This window comes from Nannospalax galili, unplaced genomic scaffold, assembly GCF_000622305.1.
Source record: "Nannospalax galili isolate Female #2095 unplaced genomic scaffold, S.galili_v1.0 scaffold95, whole genome shotgun sequence".
In the NCBI taxonomy this organism is placed as follows: domain Eukaryota; kingdom Metazoa; phylum Chordata; class Mammalia; order Rodentia; family Spalacidae; genus Nannospalax; species Nannospalax galili.
This window is the reverse complement of record NW_008342393.1, coordinates 2,862,185-2,882,174: the sequence shown is the minus strand read 5'-3', so window position 1 is coordinate 2,882,174 and position 19,990 is coordinate 2,862,185. Positions and strand designations below refer to the sequence as shown.

General features: G+C 39.7%; 1 protein-coding gene and 1 long non-coding RNA gene across 3 annotated transcripts in view; one reads left to right on the top strand and one right to left on the bottom strand.

The window, feature by feature from the left end:
- Positions 1-19,990, top strand: part of Skap1 (src kinase associated phosphoprotein 1) — a 315,747-nt gene that overhangs the window by 125,590 nt on the left and 170,167 nt on the right. The gene's annotated exons all lie outside the window — the stretch shown is intronic.
- On the bottom strand, positions 1,712-18,004 carry LOC108491097. Its single transcript, XR_001872563.1, has 2 exons — positions 17,836-18,004; positions 1,712-2,209 (listed from the first exon to the last, which is right to left on the bottom strand). It is a non-coding gene; the product is annotated as an uncharacterized LOC108491097 (long non-coding RNA).

Genomic DNA, 19,990 nt, shown 5'->3' with positions numbered 1-19,990 from the left:
AGTTTAAAAAGAAGCTTAACAAAGTCATATTATGGCGTGAATAGGATCCCAGAGACTTTTTTAAAACATGAAAATGAAAATATTTGCAATATGAATATTGTAACCAAATTATTAGAAACATTATTTATGGCTATTTAGTAAGATGGTGCACTTGTCTAAAATAATATCTTAAACTTCAGATTTGGAAATCAGCAGTTTCTTTTGTGAGTTATGTATTGAAATAAACAGCACAAAGTGGGAGAAAATGCTTATGTTTCTTGAGGTTTTGAAGAAGAAAAAGTCCAGACACAGTGATCTCAGGTATCAAGAAAATTATAGACATCATATTTTAATGAAAATCAAGAAAGTTCATTTTGCTCAAACAACTATGTCATAAAGCGCTTATAAACATGGAGGCACCGAGTGCAAATAAACACTCAAATGCTTATTTGGTTCTTGCAAGTTCTTTACCTGGATTAACTCATTTAATCCTGACAAAGGAGAACATGCTTTATTTTTATCTCCATTTTACAGATGAGGAAACTGTAACTTACTCAAATAGTGGTTTCTTTCAAGAAGAGAAAATGGTAAATGTGTGAGAATTAGGACCCACACTTCTGCAAAGACCATCCATGTAATGAGATGAATGGTTTGTCTCTGGATGTCCATTTTGTCTGCAGAAAATGGTGGTGTATACTGTAAAGTCACGTTTATGAGATGTGCAACCTGTTTGATGGGCCACAAGAAGTAAACAAGTAACATTTGTGCTCCTTTTAGAGCTTTGCTGGTTTAGAGATCACTGTTCCTCATCCATGACATGATGTGACACTTCTAGGAAAGCGCCCCAAAACCCTTACAAAAACTCCTTCAAGATAAAGGTATCTGGGCTGGAGAGATGGCTCAGCAGTCAAGAGCACTGACTGCTCTTGCAGAGGACCCGGGTTCGATTCCCAGCACCCACATGGTGGCTATAAACTGTCCTTAATCCCAGTTCCAGGGGAATCCAAAACCCTCTTCTAACCTTTGCTGCCGCACAACATGGATGTTGCACAACATGGATGCGCTCACATACATGCAGGCAATACACTCATACACATAAAATAAAAATAGTAAAAAAATTTTTTTTAAAAAGATAAAAGTATCAGAGAGAACGGGGGCATTCTGGGTGACAGTAAGCTGGTGCTTGTCTTAAATTTGACCTTGTCCCATCTAGCACTCTAATTCTTTGACAACAAAATTATGTCCCTCTGAAACACTTTGTTATTTTCCTTGTTTTGTGCTGATGCTCAGTTTTTTTTGTGCTCAGTTGTACCTTTGGAAAGATGGGTGAAGAGAAATTAAGAAGAACAAAGAGGGTCTTTTTCCTTCTTGTCTTTTAAAATAGCCATTTTGAATGTGGTATGTGGCATACCAACGACTGGGTTGTGATCTGTTTAATTCGCAATGAAGATAATGGCATTGACAGTTGGTGATTGGTCTCTGAATCCTGGTCTTCCTAAGCACTCAGCAGAGGTGTGCATCCTCTTGGATTGAGAGAAGGGGTCGGGGGAGCCACCTTGTGGCTGGAAGTCGGCCCAGCAGCCTCCAGGACCTTTGCTGGTTCTCAGGAGGAAGGGGAGGAGATGAGCACAGCAGCCAGAGATAAATCAGAAATATCAATCACTAAATATTTGTGGGAAGTGGTAAGGGATATAAATAGAATTCTATAACTACAATAACACTGAAGCTGTAGTTGTAAATATACATTATCCTCTTTAATATGGCATAAAGTAGATTGAGAACTGAGAAATTATTAAGACCCCTACAAAAAAAAATGGAAGAAAGAATGAAAACATTTAAGTTAAAATTATGTTCATTTTGTAATTCAATAAAGAAATCCCAGAGACATATTTTTAAATTTAATGTTGTTTTCTAAAGCACAGAAAAAGCCCCACAGACATCTGTTTGCATACATTGTGTGTCAGGCAACATCAGATTTGAATGGAATTTATCTAAATTTTATATGCATGGCTTGATGTAAATTGAAATAAATTGTACAGCATACTCTGCATGGACATATTGGTTTTTCCATCGCTGCTTGAACTTTTAACCCCAGGGCCTGGGCCGGTCACACGTTGACCTGTCTGAACTCTGCTGGTAGATCCAAGTGTGGAAGGCTGACCTTGCATCCATGGCAACCGTAAAGTAGGGTCCATGACTCCTCTCTCCTTTTCTCTCTCTTTTCTCCACACTCCAAAAACAAAACAAAACAAATTAGTATATTCTCGCACAGTCAGTCAGTGTAATCTTGGAATAGTTTTGCCAAAATGCATTTTGCCTCTAACCTAAGCTCTAAGCAAAGCTTTTTCAGCTTGCTTGTCAGATGTTAATGAAAGTTTGAAATGAAAGCCTTTATAAAAGTTAATGGAAAAGACCCCTTCCTGGGACACATTCAGTGTGCTTGTTCACTATTATAATAAAACATACTGCACAAGCTCATACATTAAGCAATGTTGCTATAGGTATGTCATACGTGCAGATGAAAATGATTCTTGTGTGGGAGTTTAGCATAATCCTTTATAGGTGAGTTTAAATAAAAACACTTAGATAAGTTCTTATCACTGCCCATGTCAGACTGAACATCCTGCTGTACCATAAGGCTAATAGATCTGAAAGAGTAAGCAGAGTTAATCTCTACATTATAAGCTGTAGTCTTCATTTTGATTAAGGTATTTTCCTATTTCTGATTTGTTTTATTTTTACTAGTTTATATATCACTACTGTAGACATATTAACTGTTCAAAGCAGTGGGTTGAATTATGACACTTCCATACTTGCATGTAATGTCGTTTGATCATCTCCTCTTCCAAAACCCTTTCTCACCCCCCCATGTCCTCCCCTTTCCCTTTCCCTTCCATATCTCTAGTGGTCTCCCTTTTGACTTTCATGTTCTTTCCTCACCCCTAAATTCTGCATTTATAGAAGTTATTGTTTTGACGATCATGCTGCAGTCCAGAGGCGTTACTTATTCATCTCCATGGGATATATTTGTGGCTATTTGTTTATTTGTGCAAAGAGCATTTGTTAAAGGTCCACTATGTAAACTTCAATTAAGTAAAGTAACAACAACAGCAAAATGTGAGACTGGTCTTAAAGAGTTACAATCTTATGACAAGATAGGACTCTTGGAGAAAAGGTGGAGAGCAATTAGATAGCAGTGACTAATGTATAATTGTTTAGAGTTCTATACCAACTGACAGGGAAGCATGGCATAATGGAGTGGCCAGTTGGCAGTGGATTTAATGAAGAAAGACCTCTCTGACAGAACCTTGAAAAAGGTGGTCAGTGAGCAGACATTCTAGATTTAAGAGGTTTCATAGAATAAACAAAACTTGGGATGGTATTGCTAGTGTGCAAAGGGGGAAGTGACGGGATAACACTGAGCTGTGATATACTAGAAATAACAAATATCCTCGAATGCTAGTGAACTAATCTCCTCCAAAAAGGTTTGAGTTTTATTACCTTTTCTTTTAAGAAAAAAATGAAAACAATCTTAATTTCTAAAAGTTGAGGTAAAAACCTGAACGTTTCTAATATTTCACAACTTGCCTTTGGGCAACTATTGGCAGAGCTGTTGACAGAGCACAAGTAACTGCAAAGCTCTCACTTAGAGCAGCCGTGAAGCAGTTTAAAAACAGCAACAGCTAACCAAGAAGATTCTTCCTTGTCAGGCAATATTGAAGATTTTCGAAAACCAACATGGAATGGGCAAGGAGAATCAGGCTATGTTCTCCGTCTGCCTCTAGCAAATATGAAGACTTTTATAAAAGCAACTTTATCCCTAGAGTTTCTCTGTGTGATAATAGAACTATCTAGCATTCAGTAGATCCTCACTTTATACGGGGTGTGTGTGTGTGTGTGTTGTTTTGGGAGGCAGCATGGAGGTGTGTGGAGGTCAAGACAGCTCAAATCTGGCTTCAAACTCAAGGTCCTCCCTTGTCAGCCTCCTAAGAAGCTGAGATTGTTGGTGTACACCACCATGCCTGGCTCCTCACATTAGTGCTTTGAATACTTTCTTTCATTCTTACAACAGACCCACTATTTCCCAAAGATCATGAAACTGAGATATTCTCTTTTCCAGGATCGCACTCACGGGTCAGCAAACATTTTAAATAAAGAGCCATATAGTAAGTATGCTTTAGGCTCTGCGGTCCATACAGTTCCCCCAAATCAACATCTGTGCAGTCAGGTCACTGCAGTACAGAAGCAGCTTGGACACAGATAATGAATAACTCAGCTATGTTCGCTTAAAACTTTGGAATAGAAACCAAAATTTAAATTCCATATGGTTTTCACATGCCACGAGATATTATCTCCTCCCCTCATACATTTAAAAATATGAAAACTATTCTAAGTTTGTGAGATCTACAAATATGGAGTAGGGGTAGATTTGACACGTGGGTCATAATTTGCCAGCCTTTGCACGGCACCACGCTGCGTCTCAATGTACAGAATAGGGAATTGGACTGGTTTTAAAATTAAAATTTTTTAATTCAAAACCAGGTATAGTGGTGCGCATTTGTAATCCCAGCACTTGGGAGGTAGAGGCAGGAAGATCGGGAGTCCAGAGCCAGCCTTAGCTATATGATAGCCTATCCTTAATTTTTTTTTTAATTTAATGACTTTCTAGCTCCCAAAGTAGGATGAGCATTTTGAATTCACTACTGTGTGAAAAACTGGAAGCTCCCTGGGGAAATACACCTTATCTCATCTTTGGAAAAGACCATATTTAAACTGTCCTAGAAAGATGAAGAATTATTGCTGTTTAATTGGTGTTTTGAGAATGATGTTATTCCCTTAACAAGCTATTTTACATCAGTGGCTGTCTCTGTGGGGGTTTCAGTCCTGCTGTCCAGCCTGAGTACCTCATGATGGACTAGAAGTCCACTTGTTCCACTTTCCAGGAATGGAGATAGGTCTATCTTCAACTCAGTTTCTCACTATCTAGAACAATTTCTTCATTGCCTTTCATAGCTGAAGATAACTTCTCACCCTTCCCCTGGCTTTTATTCTTTTATTTTATTTTTGCATTCATATGTGTATGTGGTATGCATGTGTGTCTGTATGTTCATGTGTTGGGGGGTACACATGAGTGCACACGATGTGGAGCTCAGGGGTTTATGCAGAGCATCTTCTGCCGTTGTTCTCTACCTTATGTATTGAAGGGGTCTCTCACTTGAACCCAGAACTTGCTGATTCAGTTAGCCTCGCTAGCCAGCTAGCTTGAGGGATCGTCTGTCTCTGAGAGTACAGGCAGGCTGTCATGCCTGCCCAGCATTTATGTGGGTGCTAGGGCTCTGAACTCTAGTCTTTACCCTTGCCTGTTTGCATGGCGAGCACTTTACCCACTGAGCCATCTCCCTCACCTTTCAGTTGGATTCTTTACTCATCTAGAATGTTTTCTGATCTTGCAGCTATTGCTATAACTTTCAAAAAATACTTCCAAAATGTCTTGATGCCTTTTACAGGAAAGAAGCAGAAATTAGATTACAGATTTTTTTCTTTTTCTGTATTTAAAAGTGTGATTTTTTAAAGACCACATATACAAATACTTCTGTAAACTATTACCTAAAATAGGTTTCCTAGGGGTCTGCATGCTTGGCTCCTGACTGCCTCAGTTGCATGGATCTTTAATGTTATGGTAGATGTGGCAAATCAACTTTTCCTTTAAAGTCACATGAGCTAGCTAAGTAGAGATTTAAAATATTTTTTTCTTTTAGCTTTAAAACAGACATTCCAGATTATGTTCCACTGTCTGCTGGATGAAAGAAACTATAGTCTCTCACACAGCATGAGGTTCCTATGTATTACCCCAGTTATGGAACCTTAAATTCAAGATCCTGAACGGTCTACTAAGCTGTATGCCTTATGGCTTCCCAAACGCTGACAATTTGCTTCATAGACTGTGAAAAAATATCAGTTGTTTTCTAACAGCCTCCAACATGGCCGAGGTATAAATTCAGACGACTATATTTCATTCTCAGAAATGGTCATTGGAGTCTAATTTTGGAAGGTGTTTTTCCCTCCCAAGCTGTGTTTTTAGAGACATTTTTTTCCACGAAACCAATACTAGCACAGAGTTTTTAATATAAGATGGTTGTATATCCATAAAAATGGAGGTTCGTGAAGGGAAGCAGTCACTTCGATGTCTGCCTTCCTCATGTGTGTTTACTGTGCTGTCAGAATATTTCCTCAACAACTCTGATCATGTAACTGTGGTGAGATTTGATGAATAAAATAAATAGTCTGTGCAAACAAAATGCTCATCTATTTATATTTCCAGAACTCCAGAGCATTATTTGACAAATTACAGAGATGTTTAAATAAAAAGATGATTTGCAAATTTTTTTTGAAAGTTGAGATAAATGTGATTTGATCGGGACTGGAGAGATGGCTCAGCAGTTAAGAACACTGGTTGTTATTGCAGAAGACCTGGGTTCGAATCCCAGCAACCACATGGCAGCTTACAACTGTCCATAACTCCAGTTCCAGGGGATCCAACGGCCTCTTCTGTCCTCCTTGAGCATTGTACAACACAGGTGCACTTACCTACATGTAGGCAATACACACATACACATAAAATAAAAGTAATAAATTAAAAAAATGTGATTTGATCAAGAATATCTAGGGGGCCAGGTGTAATAGTCCATACCTTTAATCCCAGCACTCAGGAAGCAGAGGCAAAGAGATCTCTGTGAATTCAAGGCTAGCCCAGTCTACATAGTAAGTTCCAAGGGAGACCATGTCTCAAAAAAAAATTTTTTTTTTCTCTTGTAGTGTTGGGATTAAATACAGGGCCTGGTACATGCTAGGCAAGTTCTCTACCACTGAGTTACATCTCTAGTCAGAGAATTTTTTAAAATACTTTTTAAGTCTCACCAGAGAAGTTTCCTTATGTGACAGATGGTGATTAACACAGACTCACAATTGGCCAACGTATAGAGAACAAGAGCCTGCAGAGTGCTTGTCCCTGAATAGGACACTCGTATCAAACTTCTGCCTCCCAAGGCTCAGGGATCATTGTGGAAGAAGGGGTGGAAAGATTGTACGAGTCAGAGGTCATGGATGACCACAAGGAAACAGAGTTTTCCAGACAGCTGGTCAGTTATTCATATATACTCGCAGCAATGGTGACAGCAAGCATAAGTCCCATACAAGCTCAAAACAAAACCCCAGCATAGACATAAGGGTGAATTTCCAGTCCAAGCTAAGGAAATTTTGGCAACCCATGGCTGCTGGGAGTGGGAGAGACAGTTTCTTTCAAGGGTGGGACTCTTGGTAGGTTAATTGGGCTCCAGTGAATGGACCCACACTGAAGAACATTTGAGAACACAAATTAGACTCTATAGGCCTTATTGCATATATGTGATAGAGTACATTAAATTGGGTGGGGGAGGTGTGGATAAGGAAGGGGATCTAAATACCATCAAATTATAGTTTATGAAAATTACAGAAATTCAAAAATATTTTAAAATATTTTTATTTTATGTGTGTGAGTGTTTGCCTGCATGTATGTGTGCATGCCTGTTGCCTGTGGAGGTGAAAAGAGGGTGTTGGATTCTCCTGGAACTGGAATGAGAGATAGTCGTGAGCCTCCATGTAGGTGTTCAGAACAGAATCTGTGTCCTCTGCAGGAGCAGCAAGTACTCTTAACTGCTGAAACTTCTCTGCAGCCCTGTCTAGCCAAAGGAATTTTTTTTTTTTTTTTGAGACAGGGGCTCCCTGTAGCCCCAGCTGTCCTGGAACTCACTATGTAGAACAGGCTGGCCTTGAACTCACAGAGATCTGCCTGCCTCTGCCTCCTAAGTGCTGGGACTAAAGGCATGTGCCACCACGCCCAGTCTAGCCAAAGAATTTTAAAAAGAAAATAATAATATCAAAACAAGAAGCCCTTCCCATTGGACTATAGCTATATCACAGGTCAGTGGTGTCAGAATGTCTGCCACCTACTGACTTGTTAGTGTCATCAAAGGACAAAGTTGCTAGTGAAGTGAAGGGCTAATATTTCTTTGCTTCTGTTGCTGTTGTATTGTTTGTTGCCTTTGAGAACAATCTGTTCTAAGCTAGTCAGTATGTTTTTGTTTTATTTCCTTTTAGTGGGTAAGTGATCTTTTAAAATGTGTGTTTTAAATTTGGGTCTTAAAATAGAGAATTGCTCAAAACAGTTCACTTTGCGTGTGTGTGTGTGTGTGTGTGTGTGTGTGTGTGTGTGTGTAGTAAAGGTATGAGCACATGTGTGTTCAGGTACTCATGTGCATGTGTGTTCATGTGTGGAGACCAGAGGTTGATGTCAAGTATCTTCCTCTATCACTTCCACCTTATTTTTCGACACAGGATTCTCACAAAACCTGGCGCTCACCAATTTGGCTTGACTGGCTGCCCAACATGTCCCAGCTTTTACGTTGATGCTGGGAGGATCTGAACTCAGGTCTTCATGCTTGTGCAGCAAACATCTTACATACTAAGCCTTCTCCTCAGCCATTGTTCACTCTCTTTTTAAAGAGAAAAAATTCCAATGATTTGATTTCTTCAAATCACTACCAACCTCATAATGGAATTCTGTGCGTGAATTTCTCTCATCTGGACTCTAGCCTTCGGTTTCAGCACAATGCTAGCCTCTGGGTCGGTGCTCTCGGTGTTTGTTCAGCTGAGCTGTTGAAACAAAGAGTGATAGAGGATGGATTTTAGTTGAATATTAGAATACAGAAACTCATGGAGTCTTTGCAGTTTGGGTGGTTAGGCTCATTCTAAAGAGACACTGTCAGATAACTGTAAGTAACCAATATTACTGGTTTTCCTGGACAGCAGCATAGGGTGGAGAATTGACAGGCGTATGTGTGTGTAAAAGAAGCTGAGGGGCACTGAGGAAGCTCCTAAATTCTCAGTGAAACTGTGAGAGATGGGAGAAGGGACTTCTTTCCTGTTAGTGAGAGTCTATAGCAATATAAAACACCCAAGGGCAATGTAGTAGCAAAAAAAAGGCCCCTCCATCACATGGGCTATCCTTAAGCACACGGATTTGAAGTAAGAATATATATTCTGGCGGGCGTGGTGGCACACGCCTTTAATCCTAGCACTCAGGAGGCAGGGGCAGGTGGATCTCTGAGTTCAAGGCCAGCCTGGTCTACATAGTGAGTTCCAGGCCAGCTGGGGCTACAGAGAGACCCTGTCTCAAAAAAAAAAAAAAAAAAAAAAAAGAATATGTATTCCTCTATCTTCTCAGAAAAGAAGCATATTTATTACAGTTGACAGTTGACATGCCAATATTATTGGTAGAGGGGCTGAAGAGATGGCTCAGCAGTTAAGCACACTGGCTGCTCTTGCAGAAGACCCGGGTTCAAGTCCTAGAATCCACATGACAGCTAACAACTATCCATAACTCCAATTCCAGGGGATCCAGCACCCTCTTCTGTCCTCTGTGGGCACTGCATGGCATGGGTGCGCTTACATACATGCAGGCATAATGCTCATACACATAAAATAAATAAATGAAATTTAAAATAAAAGATTTTAAAAATAGAATAAATAAGATTTTAAAATATTTTTATATTGTATATGTAGAGACTAGCTCAATTTCTGAATTTCACTTGATAGCTATTATATCTTTGCTACCTGTAGAACTTTCTAGGAAAATGCACAAGAAATAGAGGGGTTTTTGGACAATACAAGATATTCCAATTTGGTTTATATGTGGGTCAGTGGGAGGCTCCCTTAAGCTTGGAATCAGAACATCTTCTGCTTTGAGCTCTTGATTTCTACCATTGACCATTATAATAAGCATTTCATGTTGACTCTTTATTGTTGGTTTCCTAGCACACATTAAGTAAATCATCACCACACCTTCTGGTGAATGGGAATTTACAGCTAAAAATGAGATGTTTTAGAGTAAAAGAAAAGAAAAAAGGATGGCAGTAGACTTTTCAGCTAAGGATGAAATGTTTCCCAAGTTTATACATTCATTAGAGAAAGTTTTCTGGCCCAATGTGTGAGACCGTTGCTGGGCTCCTCACACACTGGAAGGCCAGTCGTCATGAGGATCACAAGAAAGGCTGAAGACATCCAGATTCAGTAAAATTCTCACAGAATCTCTACCACATACAAGGCATAATGCTAGGTGTTGAGAGGACATAAAGGTTAGCAATTGCCAATCCCGCCACCATATTTATAAGTTAATGGATGATGGGTAGATGGGGAGGGATCGTGAGAATCGAGGGGAACCGAAATAAGAAAGCCTTTGCTAACATTTTTAGGAGCAGTTTCATTGCCATAGTAAAGGTAGATGTCTGATTTTAAGGGTCCAGGACACACAAAGCCCTTGGTTCAATCCCCAGCACTACATAAGATGGCTGTGGTAATGCATGCCTATAATCCCAGCACAGGAGGGAGAGACAGGGTTCAGAAGCACAAAGCTATCAGAGAGTTTGTAACAAGGAGAAAGGGGTAATATAAAAGATACCCAGTTCTGAAAAAACTAGAAACAAGTTAGTTAATACTATCCAACAATCAGTCCTGGCTAACTGGCAGACCACTCACTCCTTAGAGAAAGTAGTTAAATTTCAGAAGGGGAGTAAAGGTGCAAAGAGACTCCTAACCTGAAGGGAGGGAAGGGGAAAGCCATGTGTTGAGAGTGGAGAATGTGGAGTAGGACTGGTCCAGGGCTTAGAAAGAATGAAAGTTTAGGGCAGCCACTAAAGAAATATGACAGAGTTAAGCAAAAGGGACGGTAACGTTAAGCACCATTGGGAACTATCTCAATCTATTCAATGAATATTAAACATTAAATGGAGAATTCATGGAGGAACAAAATGCTAAAAGACTCTGATCCATTTCATTTTGACTCAGCTCTTATCACTCTTTCTTGGTATAATGTGAGATATAGCCTCCAGCCCATAGAGAATCACCTACAACCATGTGCTGAACTCTCCCAAGTCTTTGCTACGTCCTGGATAGGCATTTCTATCCTCACAAACTCCTCAGTGTTTATAAGTCGGCTTTCCCTTCTTGTTTTCATAATCCCACAACTCCCTTAAGACCCTCCAACCTTCCTGCCCAAGAGCTCTCATAACCATTCTGCCCCTTGCTTTGCCAGCTCTGTTCTGTTTACCTGAATGACCTGTATCCTTTCAAACTCCAGTCTTGTCCTCCTTATTCTCCCGTACTGCATCACATACTTGTCTAAGGATAGCAGAGCCTTCCTTGAGTGACACCAGGCATGGGAAAGTACTGAAAGTTAAAGCCAGAGCCTCTAGAGCAGACAGGGCAGACAATAGTAAAGATCTGTCATCTTACGTACTGCTGTTTCAAACAGGATTTGAAACTATCATCTAGTCTATTTCTCAACCTACCTTTCAAGCCACCTCCTGAATTTACAATGCCTGCGCTAAACTCCAGTCTCTGTGAATTGTTCATCATCACCCAAACCCAGCCTTGTACCTTCCATCTGGAATGTTTTTTCCAACCTCTCCACCCCTCCACTCATCCTTCAAGGCCCTGCTCAAACTCCCTCTTCTCTGCAGGCCTTCCAGTTGGCACCTGGCTGGACTGAGTGCCATCTCAGCTAGCATTTTGACTTCTGTTATAGTCATTACCACCATTTGCCTTGTATCATGTTGCAGTGTACACTGGTTTCTCCGATGGATTGGGGGCTCCCAGAGGACAAGAATTGTGTCTTAATTCTTTCTATGCCCCTCACAGGCTTCAGCACATATTAGACATCCAATAAGTGTTCATCAAATTGATCCAAAAATGACATTATCTGGTCCAGATTTTCAAATAGTGCATATTTACCTGTCATATCCTAAAGAACCTTCAAAGAACCTTGAGTTAAGAGCATTCTCTTGTTCATGGTGTATCTTAATGGGCCACAGAGTGCCAGCCTCCCTCTTTCCTCTTTCCATGCTATCTGGAGGTTTTCCTCCCTTCAACACCAGAAATACTAAGGGTAGGAAGCACTCTACCAGAGAGATCCAAGGTAAATGCTTCCGTCCTTCCATTGTAGAGCTTAGGAGCACAAAGGCAAATGCTGGGTGGACAGTCCACTGGCACCATGAAGACAAATGATAGAGGCCAGAACTTTTAAAGGGAAAGGAGGCAGCCAGCAAGGGTGTGCTCTGCTGTGATGCTACAACTCAGGGGAGAGAAAGGTGCAGAGAAACTAAATCCACAGAAGACTTTATATCCCTTTGACTGCTGAAATATGGTCTGTGCTGAAATGTCAACAGTCCGTGATCACCCACGTGAAATGGAAATGCTCCTGTTTATACAGTACTTTCCATCCAGAGAATCCCAAGGTGCCTTATAAATTACAAATATGAATGTTTCTCATACAATACAGTCGATGTCTTCCATATCCAAAATCCAGTTTCTGATGCCCCAGATCTCCGGCTCCCCTGACATGCCACTATTAAACATTTTTATCAGATCAGGGTTGATTTTTGTCCTTACAAAACCCCACTACATTGAAAGGTCTACAATTTAACCGTTAGTCTTCATATGCTGCATCCTCCCACCCACTTCCCTTCCCCCACTAACATGGAAAGTGAATTTAATTAGATTTAAGACAAAGAGTAATTGCATTGGAAAATAGAAAAAATATCTCATCCCAGAGTGATTAAACTCTTTACCTTATAGAAGGAGTTTAACTCTTTCGTGAAAGCAGGATTCCATGTAATAAATGAGCACAGGAATTATCTAAATCGAAGTGTAGTCCTGAAGCTAATTCCCAGTTAACTCTCCAGCTCTCTGATCCAAGAGAATAGTGCACTCATTGTAATATGTGTAAGAGGTATAAAGGAAAGACCAAAGCCACTAAAAGCCTTAAATTTTTATGATTTAATGATTCTTTTTGGGGGATCTTTTTTTGAGACAGGGTCTCCCTGTAGCCCCACTTGGCCTAGAACTTACTATGTAGACCAGGCTGGCCCTTGAATTGACAGACATCCACCTGCCCTTGCCTTCTGAGTGCTGGGATTAAGGCATGCGCCACCATACCTGGCCGATTTAACTGTTCTTATTGTACAGTGCATAATTGCAAACTCTGAAACATATTCTTATTCCTGGGTTCCTGCCATCTGTTTTCTGCCTCTCTTGATTTTGATGACTCCACATACTCAGTCACAGTTGTTCAAGCAGAGCCCAAGTTACAATACCAAACCTGTCAGCAGCCTCTGACTAGTTGCTTTTTGGTGCTCATTCTCACTTACACAGGTAGATGAAAAATATGACCGGTTCTTCTAGTGCATTCGATGACCAATAACTAAGGATGACATGCAGCCCTGTTATTGGTAATACATATTTAAGGCTGGGTGGGATTGTGTCAACTCCAAGGGACACTTAAAAGGTACAACTTGCCATATCTTGGAAGAATTTGGAATAAGGAAGGACTAAGGCTATAGGGTGCTTGCCTAGCATGTGTGAGGCCCTGGGTTTGATTCCCTAGCACCTCTACTAAATTTTTAAAAAGTCAGAAATAAGAAGGTTAATGTTCAAGTAGGCAGCAGTTAGCCTGTTGCAAGTAGTTGCTTAAGGATAGAGTGCGGCAAAAGGAAGAGCTCTTTCTGGGGTAGAAAAATAGGTCCAAGTACTTGAACTAAAAGTCTCTCTTCTTTTTTTTTCAAAAAAAATTCTAATATTTTATTTATTATTTTATGTGTATGAGTGTATTGCCTGCATGTATGTGAGTGCACCCATTTTGTGCAATGCCGCAGAGGTCAGAAGAGGGCATTGGATTCCCCTGGAACTGGAGTTAAGGATGGTTTGTAGCCACCATGTGGGTGCTGGGAATCGAACCCTGGTCCTCTGCAAGAGCAACAGTCATACTCTTAACTGCTGAGCCATCTCTCCAGCCCCAGAAATCTTAAACCTTTTGCCACCTATACTATTTTGGTATTAACTAGTATGATTTATGTGAAGGAGGATTGCCAAATTTCTGAAACAAGTACTGTTCTCTTTCCTTAGTTAAACCATCCTGTGTAACAATAAAGTTCTGTGGTTTCTATCCCAAACTATCCTGTCTGTTTTCTTTACTGACCAATAAAAGAGACTGTTCGTTTTTTGCATGTAAATGAGTGTGTGTATACATGTTCTCCTGTGTGGGCCCACGTGTGTGTGTGTGTGTGCGCGCGTGCGTGCGTGCGCACACACATGTGGAGGTACAAAGTTAACATTGGCTGTCTTCTTGATTCCTCTCCATTTTGTCTCTGAACTTGGAGCTCACACATTCTGGCTGGACTACTTAGACGGCTCGTTCTGTCTGTGCTTGGGCAGTGCTGGAATTACAGGGGGCCACTGTGCCCGCCCAGCATTTATGTGGATTCTGCAATGCTGGGATTACAGGGGGCCACTATGCCAACCCAGCGTTCATGTGGACTCTGGGCATCCTAACTCCAGTCCTCACTCTTACAAAGCAAGTGCTCTAGCCACTGAACCACCTTTCCAGCCTGAGATGGTGCATCTATAGATATTCGACTGCATAGGCACTGGCTTGTTTTGACTTGAGTTTCTCTTGGAAGCATAGATTACGTTTATTTTCAAGTAGTGCCCAGGCTAAATTCTATATGCATTCAGTCATTACTTTTCATTGGTTGCTGTCCTAATTGGGAGAGAGGTCTAATTTTTGAAAGGTAAAACAAGGCAATAAAAGAAAGTCTAATACTTGTCATCAAAGTTTTGTACTCCCTGCCTCCATATGATCTTGTTTTTGCCCCATTTCTAACTAGAGATGATAATATCTGTAACCATGAAGCAATTTATATTATTCTTTGAAACATGCTAGAGAAAGACATGACATAAATAAATCCTAATGTTAACTGTTCTATAATTTTAACCCATATCTTATGAAATGTGTTGAACATATGACAGATTTATTTACTTATATAAAATGAGTTTGTTACTCTTAGCAAAAGTTGTGTCATGATAAATACTTTAAAATAATTTTTACATGTTAACCATGGATTAGATACTGATTTATAGTCTTGAAGGAAGAGTAACATAAAACCACTGTCTAGCTGGGCCTGATAGCACGGATCTGTAACACCAGCTATGTAGGAGGCTGAGGCAGAAGGATCACAAGTTTGAGGCCCCTGTGGGCTACAGAGAGAGGTCAAATTTAGCCTAGGCAACTTAGACCATGCTTCAAAATGAAAAATCCAGAAAGGGCTGGGGATATAGCTTAACTGTATGTAGGTAGGGTGCTTGCCTAGCTTATCCAAGCCCCTGGATTCAATCCTCAGTACTGGGAAAGGAAAAGACAATAATGAGACATGAAGTCAAGTAAGTTTAGAAGTTTTCAAGTGAAATTTTTAGTCACCAAAAGGGTAGGTCATACCAAATGGAGCATCTATAGTGAAGTGACATGGGGACATTTTTATAAATTTGGAAATGCAAGAGTTAGGGGATTTAATGGCTCTTCCAAATTCTTCAACAGAATAGCTTTTTCAGACTTGGTGAAAGTCATTATCAGGACAGTAGAGGAGAGGTTTCAGGTCAGCTTCTACCATCAGGCCTTCAGAAAGGGAAAATGGCATGGGTTGCTTGAAGCCACTGTGCCTCCATAAACAATTATTATTATTAATTATTATTATTACTATGATTATAATTATTAAAGTTAACCCAATGCAAATAATTACCTATATGCTAAAGGTTTTATGATAATATCATATATTTTTCTCCAAAATCTAATCAGGAGACTTCCACTCTTTCCCAAGACTAAAATGGAACACATTCCAGCTAACCGTGGTGCAGTGAATGCGTACAAGTGTGTATTCTCAGTTGCTCGTGTAAATCTTTCCTCACAGCAAGATTGAACAAAACTTCACTACTTAATAGAGTGGTTCAAATGCCACCGAGTGGGAAATTTTAGTTAGACCAGAATATTTGTAAACTTAACATACATATATTTATATGATCTGGAAGCATATACTGTATTTTGAAATCTTAAAGAAATAATTTAAGGAACTCATTTTGTGTTTTTTATACAGGCTTTGGATAATGCTTGTTTTAGAACTTTAAAAGTATTCCTTTTATTTTGTGGCTGTTTTCTAAACCACGGGTCTTGCTTCGTTTTCCTTTTTTATTTTGAGCTGTTTTCAACCCCTTTTCGAATACAGAGAAACAATGCAATTAATTTTCTCCAGTGCAATCATGCATAGATTTAATAAGCATCTGAAGGTAGGATCCATCTGTAAAGGATGCGTTGCATGCTAAATTACTTCTCTTCTGTGTTTTTTTTTTCTTTCCGAACCTTAATTAATTGAAGAAAAAAAAATGTTTATTAAAGTGGGAACAGGCTGGGCTCTGGCTCTCTGTCTCTGGTTCAAAAGTTCATACAATTCCCCAAAGGCTCATCTGAATGTGTCTCTCCCTCTCACCATCGTTCTTTTCTCTGTTTCTATAGTAGAGACGCATGCCTAGAAGAGGTGATGTTGTATTCCCAGGATCAATTTTAATAATCTTAACTTGAGTGAACTTTTTTTGTGTGTATAGATTTGTATATATTATATAGGTTTACAAAAATAGTATACCCAGGCACAAAAACATGCTTTATACCCATTTTCCTATTGCTTAGAATTTTAAAAAATGGATTTATTTCCAGTGGCATCTTTAAACAGGTTATAGATGGAGAACAGGAAGTTTAATTCTACAGGTGGATCTCAGACAGGAAATTAAAGGAATTATGTATGGAAAATAAGCTCAGTCTTTATGGATAAATTGGGGCTAGAAGAAAAGTATTAACTACCCAACTAAAGAATTATTTACCCATAAACAGAGAAACAGGGAGGGGGAGTGACAGGAGGAAGTGACTCACTCCTATGGGAAGCTTTGAATGCAAGACATTTCCTGATCTGCAGCAAGCTTTTTATGACCCAAGTGGAAACAGTGCTGTCTACTGTAAAAGAAAACTGTGGTTTAAAGATGGACTTGGAATTTTTTCAGTTATTTCAATTGCTTACCGACGATGCCATTAGCTTCCTTTTGTTTTTTTCAAAGTATTGCCTTCTTTTCCTTTGTTGTTTTCTACAAATTCTAGATCCTTGTTTAAAAACAAAAAAGGAAAGACAATCTTAATTTTTATCCAAATTACTTAATTTCTTTTTTTTTCCTTTCTTAAGTAAGGTTGGTTTTCTTCTTTTATGCAAATGGTTTCACAATCACTTCCAACTTTGGGCTCTCTAGAGTCAGAGAGCAGTGCCGAACTTGACTGTGATCTTCTCTAATTTGAGCATTTTCCCGGTTGTTTCTTACAAAATGCAGTACACACAGGGGAGCCTCATGGAGGGCTTCCTACAGGTTGTTCCAGACCCTTTGGACTTCCATACAAAGTGCCTAAAATCACTGGTCTGCTTCCCATTTTAACTTTTAAAAATACACATTGAAGTTGGGGGAAAAGCAGTCTGGAAATCATTTTAGTTTGATTTAGGTACAGCCAGCCTTCATGATCGTGGCTCCTTCAGTCACATACACCATCGTAAACCCTTGCCCTATGATGCCAGATGGGTGAGCCGTGGAGACATCCCTAGAAAGAACTTCACAGTATCATCCTTCCATAATTTCCTCTCAGATCCTGTAGCTACTGCATATTGGCACGTACACATTTGGGGCGCTTTTGAAAAACGTATGCATCAGATCGCATGGAGATGTGATGTTGAAAGGCGATCACCAGGTAGCAATTATAATAAACGCACTGGAAACTTGAAAACCTATGACGACTTGGAAGGAACTGGCGATTGCTTTCTACAAAGATGTTGGTTTAGACTTCTGTGGAAATCCTCAGTTGAGTAGCTGTGGGTTTCACAAATTGCATGCATGTAAACAACATACCTTTGAAGGGAGGATGTGTGGGCCCTTTCTCCTACATGCTTATGTCTCTGTTGTCGTAGACTGGCGTCCTTTGTGAGCTATTCAGTGACATTTCAGAACCATTTCGCTCTGCAGAAAACCCGCAGTTGTGTTTCTTTAGCTGACACCGTGGCACTTGCACTCGAAATTGCTAGTTAGAAAAAAAAATTGTTGAGGCCGGTGGCTGTAATCAGCGTTGTTGCTGTCTGTTTCCTCAGACTAATAGCAGAGCGATCCGAGTCTGAGAGTTCAAATAGAGGTTATCTTTCCCAGGTAGCATCTCGTCCAACGAGAATTTGATTTTTTTCTATAGGACTTTACTCCATTAGATTAATGAAATTTCAATGAGAGCCTGGCGCCCCCTGAAGCTTTGTTAAGAAAACAAATGGTGATTCTGTAGGTGTGACAGCTTGCTTGGAGAGTTACGAGAAGGTGAATACATCCCCACCATCCAGGCAGCCTGCAACACATTGATCTCTATTTAAAGCGCCAATCGGATTTTTGTTAATTATAAATGATTGATCTGCAGTTCTCCCCTCTCTCCTCTTCTATGTGTGCTTCCCCTCCTTCCCCCACCTCTAACTTCTTTGCATGCTGAGTGCAGAGCTTTTTGTTTAAATAGACAATCATAGAGAGAAAATTATAGCAATACCCAGCAGTGACGCTATTGTGAATGTCACTGTCAGAGCGCTACACTGCTCGCCTGATTGGGATGCCCTGGTGTGGATCTCAGACCAACTCCGTGTTCCTGCTTGGTTGACTCATTCCTAAAATAAGGGATTATTTTGATGAAAAGAAATCCTTAAAATGATTAGCCTCGTATCAAACAGACTCTCACTATTGCGTTTTAAAATCTGACTTCGAAGCTGTGTAAGCCAAATTCCAATTTAACTCCAAGCCAAAGTGCATACCTTGTGTGCACCACCATATGAAGCAGGAGGCCAACCAACACCCCGTAAAGCAACACCGTGGGCAGAGGGAATCTTTCTCACCTTAAGTCTCAATTTGTATACATTTAGGTGATTAATCCACTTTTATCATCTGGGTGGAATAGGTTTTTAGGAATGTCTAGAAGTGATCCTGCATTAAAACACTGACATATATTATTCTTTTCAATTTAAAAAATTATCACATTTATTTGTTTATTTATTTATTTATGTGTGGGCATGCACATGCCACAATGTATATGTGGATGTCAGAGGACACCTTTCTGGAATCCATTCTTCCCTTCTACATTATGTGTTCTGGGGAACTGACAAGTTGTTAGACTTGGTGGGAAGCACATGTACCCAGTGAGTTATCTCACCAACCAAGGTGTATTATTTTTGATAATTGTTCACCACACATGGTTCTGAAAGAATATAGGAAAAAAAGTCCCTAGTATCTTTGTAGACCTTTCTTTAGTGAAAATATCCGAGCATTAACTGCATTTATTTATTTAACACAAAAGCACAAAGCTTCTCCTGTTATTTATAACATATACAGGGCATAAAGAAGATAATTTACATGGCTCATGGGAAACTGTAAAATTATAGTGTCAGATGTTCAGGTCTTCATGTATTACACTAAACTACATTGATTCAACACTTGTAACTGAAATGTTGATTGTTATGAATGTGTCTGCCTTAAGTTTGAGCCCTTAAGTTTTTGGACATGGCTTTTCAAGTTAGAATAACAAACTTGCCCCAGAATTCATTTTTTTTCAAATTGTCTAAATACTGCACAGCATGTAGAAAGCTTTCTGAGGGCAATAGCATTAAAGTAGTTTATACTTTGCAGTGACGTTCTCTACAAAATCCTTGAGATTGGAAGAATTGTTGCCTGTTTCCCTGACCGCTCTGAAAGTTTGCTGAACTTCTTTATGAATTACTGTCTGACTGAGCATGTGTGATAAACTCTAAACAACATTAAGAGTAATTCTGCATTGAAGACCGTGGTAAAATATAGGCAAAGACCTGGAAGGGTAACACACCATAATCTCTCCTCACCAAACGTGGGTGACTTTGGGGAGATGCTTGCTGTTGCTTTCCAAACAGGTCAATCATCTAAATATAAAAGATGTTCTAATAAAACTACTATGTGAGGTAATTAATGAGCCTGTAACTGCTCTCAGGAAAGCTAGATTTAAAGTGAAATT